Here is a 5,902-nt window from a genome sequence, read left to right as displayed (position 1 = left end):
GAATACTATAGTCTTGGATAAATGCACTTGGAAAAGAGTGTTTGCTATGATCATTATATTCTCTTGACGAAATTCTACCAGCCTTTGCCCTGTTTCATTTTGTACTCCAAGGCCAAACTTGCCTGTTATCCCGGTGTCGTGGTTTCTCCGACTTTGCCGCTCCTACCCGGGGACTCACCAACGAGAGGCGTATCACCTGGATTTTTATCCAACCCTGCAGAGCCGGGTCTAGGGGAGTCCTCGGCAGGGGGAATCCCCAACGAGGAGCAGTGTTTACACTTGGGGGACCGGAGAGGAGTGAGGAGCGGTCTTGGCCGGGCAAGGAGCCGCCCAAGATTGAAACGACGGATGCAAGATGCCGGAGCTTCTCCTTTAAGGGTTTGGTGGGCGGGGGATGCGAGGGAGGAAAACTACTTAATGGGAGAGGTCGGCGTCAGTGAGGAGGTGGGGTTCGGGATAGTGCAAGAAACTATCACGAGCCCGGAGTTTCAGCCCGGGTTTCCCGGTGGACTCCATTCTGAGATGTCGACTATCTGCCTCAAGTGCTATTCCGACCTGCCTTCCCGTCTGCCGACACCGTGGCGGAGCAAAGAAGAGGAGCGGACCCCTCGAACCCTGACACTTGGTTATCTTTTGGCTTCCTACTTTAGCATTCCAATCCCCCATGATGATAAGCACATCATTTTTTGGCTTTGCTTCTAGAAGGTGTTGTAGGGCTTCATAGAACTGGTCGACTTCATCCTCTTCAGCAGCAGTGGTTGGGGCATAGACCTGGATCACTGTGATGTTGAATGGTTTGCCTTGGATTCGAACTGAGATCATTCTGTCATTTTGGGGATTGTATCCCAAGACTGCTTTTCCTACTCTCTTATTGATTATGAAGGCTACTCCATTTCTTCCGCGAGATTCTTGTCCACTGTAGTATACCTGATGGTCATCTGAATTAAATTCACCCATTCCTGTCCATTTGAGTTCACTGATTCCTAAAATGTCAATGTTCAGTCTTGTCATCTCTTGTTTAACCACCTCCAGCTTGCCTTGATTCATGGATCTGACGTTCCAGATTCTTATGGAATAAAAATCTTTACAGCATCAGACTGTCTTTTCGCCACCAGTTACTTCCACACCTGAGCGTCCTTTCGGCTTTGGCCCAGTCGTTTCATTCATTCTGGAGCTACTCGCACTAGCCGTCTGCTCATTCCCGATAGCATATTGGACACGTTCCGAACTATGAGGCTCATCTTCTGGCGTCATATTGTTTTCCCTTTTGGAACTGTCCATTGGGTTTTCATGACAAAGATACTGGAGTGGTTTGCCATTCCTTCTCCAGTGGATCACCTTTTGTCAGAGCTCTCTGCTAGTTTGTTTCTTGCCAGTTTGGTGTAGTGGTTAGGAGTGCGGACTTCTAATCTGGCATGTTGGGTTCGATTCTGCGCTCCCCCACATGCAACCAGCTGGGTGACCTTGGGCTCGCCACGGCGCTGATAAAATTGTTCTGACCGGGCAGTGATATCAGCGCTCTCTCAGCCTCACCCACCCCACAGGGTGTCTGTTGTGGGGAGAGGAATGGGAAGGCGACTGTAAGCCGCTTTGAGCCTCCTTCGGGTAGGGAAAAGCGGCATATAAGAACCAACTCTTCTTCTTCTTCTTCTATGACCTGTCCGTCTTGGGTGGCCCTGCACGGCATAGCTCATAGCTTCACTGAGCTACACAAGCCCCCTTGCCACAACAAGGCAGCGATCCTTGAAGGGTGTGTGGGTAATGTAGACCTATTTAAAAGAAACAAATTCACATTATTTGCCTCTCACCACCCCCAGTTGAGATTAGCCTGTGTTACAATGCCTGGCTACATCATGCCAGTTTGTGAGGGCAAATGTAAAGAAGAATTGTTTCTTTTATGTTGCTTTTTTTTACTGGAAGGAGTCTCAAAGCGGCTTCATAGAATCATACAATCATACAATCATAGAGTTGGAAGGGGCCATACAGGCCATCTAGTCCAACCCCCTGCTCAACGCAGGATCAGCCCAAAGCATCCAAGAAAAGTGTGTATCCAACCTTTGCTTGAAGACTTCCAGTGAGGGGGAGCTCACCACCTCCTTAGGCAGCCTATTCCACTGCTGAACTACTCTGACTGTGAATTTTTTTTTCCTGATACCAATTGTCCTTCCAATTTTTCCTTCCAATTGTCTTCCCTTCCTCTCCCCACAACAGACACCCTGTGAGGGAGGTGAGGCCGAGAGAGGTCTTATAAAACTGAAGAAGAAAAGTTGGTTCTTAGATGCTGCTTTTCTCTACTAGAAGGAGTCTCAAAGCGGCTTCCAATTGTCTTCCCTTCCTCTCCCCACAACAGGCACCCTGTAAGGGTGATGAGGTTGAGAAAGCCCTGCTATTACTGCTTGGTCAGAACAGAAGAAGAAGAGTTGGTTCTTATATGCCACTTTTCTCTACCTAAAGGAGTCTCAAAGTGGCTTACATTCACCTTCCCTTTCCTCTCCCCACCACAGACACCCTGTGAGGGAGCTGAGGCTGAGTCCTTCTATAAATCTCTGCATATACTTCCCCCCCCACACACACACACATGCTTGCCTCCATTTCAGTAGGGAAGGGGCTGTCTATGATGGGTCAGCAAAGCTCATGTCTGCTGTTTCATTGCTTAGATGCTGGCAGGGGCTCCTGGGAATTGTAGTCCATGGACATCTGGAGGGCCGCAGTTTGACTACCCGTGGCTTAGATCTTTAATAACGTAACTCTAAATAGCACTAGGATGCCTTATACTGCCACTTACAGATGAGGCACTGAGAATTCCGAATTCTCATTTGGTGAGTGGGGGGTATATTTTTTTTTTAATACACCTGACTTTTTGAGTTCTTGAATATTTCAGATGGCTCAGTGCATTTAAAAGAAGCAACACTACATGGTTGTGATTTACTTTTGAATATAAAATGTCATTGTCAATCAGTCTTTATTTTCAGGAGGAAAATTAGGCAGTAGGGAAACGTTGTGAAATGCCAGGGATATAACACAGAATGGTATCAGAACCAGAAGGAATAATAGGTCAATAGCTGACAGATGGCAATGCACGCTGGAGAGGCTACTGGCAGATGGAATTGACAGTTTAGGTAAGGGAAAGCTTTTGGCTGCAAATAGAAAGCACTGGAAACACAGAAGAAGGTCTCCTGTCTCTGAGGATCCTGCCAATTTGGACACAGTGGGTTATTTCTCACAGTGAGACATATGGTCAGGAAGGAAAAAAAGAGACTAGCATCCTTCCATTGGTTGGACAGAAGACGCGGAGGCATGCTTGGAGAGGCTTGGATCACATACAGAAGGCAATATCTCTGGAGCAGCCTTTGGCATGGAGATGCAAGCTTTCAAGTTTAATGAAGCCCATTTTCAAGCATGGAAACGCCTGTGGCCACTATTCCCACTCTAAGAATTACAAGAGAATGAAATCACTGTCCTAAACTCAAAGCTCTTTGACTGTACTAAGATATTTAACAACCATGAAAGTAGAGATGTTTTGGCAGGTGTACAAGAACAGTTTGAGGTGGAGATGCTCGAGATAGAGATGCAGATACCCTCTGAATCAGCTAGCAATCCGTTCCCAGTTGCGAGCGGAGACCTGGTTTTTCCACGATCAGTTTGATAGTTCATCGATCTGTTCATGGCTGCTTGAAAGATTGTTTCACTGTGTTCTTTCCTAACCATGAAGGACAGTGAAACTGTTGACTTGCAGGAGGGCATTTTTGGCTGGAATAAGACACAACACAGAGTTGTTGGGTATAAACATGGCCACAGGTTTATTACATCACCACGGGAGGGTTGGCGCCACATGGGAGAGAGAGCCTGATCTAGCAGTCAGTGGACTGCACTGAAACCCGCAGACTCCAGAGGCGTACTGGGAATCCTCACCATTCCCAGTCGGGAGAGCAGATCCCCTTGCCTACTGAAGTCCACCCAAAGCGACCTATTTGGGGGAGCCAACAGGCATCCACCTCATTTGGCAGCCCCCAGGCCACCTGGCAACAGGCCCCTGGCTGCCCAGCAGGGTCAGCTGTACTAGTTTATGTGCCACCCCATGGTGAGGCCCCAAACCCTAGGGAGTCTGATCATCCAGTGGCCAACAGGCTCCATTCGATGCAAACCTGCAGCTGTGACAGATTATTAACCATGAAACATCCACCTCATGCACTGAACATGGTTGTTTTCACAAACACAGGGTGGGTGGGTGGGAAGCTGCATTCCGCGGCATCCTGGGCAAAGAGGTCTGGGACCTGTACTCATGGTGCCTTTAGAGGCACCACAGATTCCACCTCATCCCAGCACCAGATGAACCCCTGGCAGGATTCAGCCGGGCTCTTATGTACTGAAGGTAAGAGACTGAGATGTCTTGAAGATGAAGGGGGAAATGTGTGACACCTGACTGTGGATTATTCTTTTACCACCTTTATTTGTGTCTGTAGTTCTGCCAAGGACCAAGCTTGAAGTCCAAGGCGGGATTGTAAACCTGCACTGTAATGGACAAACGAGAAGCTAGATCCCCATCTGCTGGATCCATTCAGTGTAAAGTGAAACTAACCAATAGCTCAAATTGGTGGGAAGATCTACTGTGGGTCTTTTGTATATAAGTTGGGGATTTGTTGGTTGTGGGTTTCTTTGGTTCAGTTTTTGCCTCCTTGTACCTTCATGGTATGAGCCTCTTGTGGCGCAGAGTGGTAAGGCAGCAGCATGCTGTCTGAAGCTGTCTGTTCAATCCCAGCAGCCAGCTCAAGGTTGACTCAGCCTTCCATCCTTCCAAGGTCGGTAGAATGAGTACCCAGCTTGCTGGGGGGTAAACGGTAATGACTGGGGAAGGCACTGGCAAACCACCCCGTATTGAGTCTGCCAAGAAAACGCTAGAGGGCGTCACCCCAAAGGTCAGACATGACCAGGTGCTTGCACAGGGGATACCTTTACCTTTACCTTACCTTCATGGTGTTGGAGACAAATGCTGTGAATACCATGCTCGGCATGGTCAGCAGCAAAAGGAAATATGGTTGCCAAAGGATCCGCTGGCTCGACACGATCAAAGCCGACACAGGGATGACCATGAACCAACTAAAAGAAGCAGTCAGAGACAGAGACATGTGGTGGAAGCTTTCCTATGTAATCGTGAGGGTTGGACACGACTGAACGGATGACATCATCATCATCACGATCATGCTGGGATCACAATAAAGAGGTTAAATGCATTCCCATGACCCTAGTCTCTGAACCCACGGATCTAACATTTATGGCCCAAGGAGAGGAGCCAAATTAATCTGCAGTCCTTTTTCCTTGCCTTGAGGTAACAGAGGGAAGACAAGAGAGAGATGGTCCTTGCCATTTTCATCCATGCGAGCTATCAGAAGGACCAGGATGGAGGAATACTTTCATACGTTGCCTAACAGTGAGGGAGAGAGGTTCCCCCCACACTGCTGTGCTGAAACAGCTGACCATGTGGGAAAAGGCTTGTGAACCTCAGGGGGAATGGATTGGAACTGGAACCAGATGGAGCACTAGAGCAGATCCATGGGGATATGGCGGCTGTTGCAAGATGGGATCAAAACTAAGAAGTATGACTGAAGCTGCAACATTTGGAATTAGAGGTTGCATTAAGACCCACAACAACAACATACAGAAGGAGAGTCAGGCACAGAAGACGTCGGAGCAAGCCAGAAAGACCTGGGTCTACATCCAAGATACCACCCAGGGCCGACCCTGCTTAGCTTCCAAGACTGAATGAGATAGGTACAAATGTGCAAATCAGGGTATAACTAAATAAATGGATAAAGTAGTGTGATGAAGTGATTTTGTCATGATTTGGGCTGCATGTAGGCTTGCCAAGGGCCTCCCAGTACAGCTGAGGGAGGAATTGAACCAA

This window comes from Paroedura picta, chromosome 13 (genome assembly GCF_049243985.1).
Source record: "Paroedura picta isolate Pp20150507F chromosome 13, Ppicta_v3.0, whole genome shotgun sequence".
Taxonomy (NCBI): Eukaryota; Metazoa; Chordata; class Lepidosauria; order Squamata; family Gekkonidae; genus Paroedura; species Paroedura picta.
Note: the sequence above shows the minus strand (reverse complement) of the source record.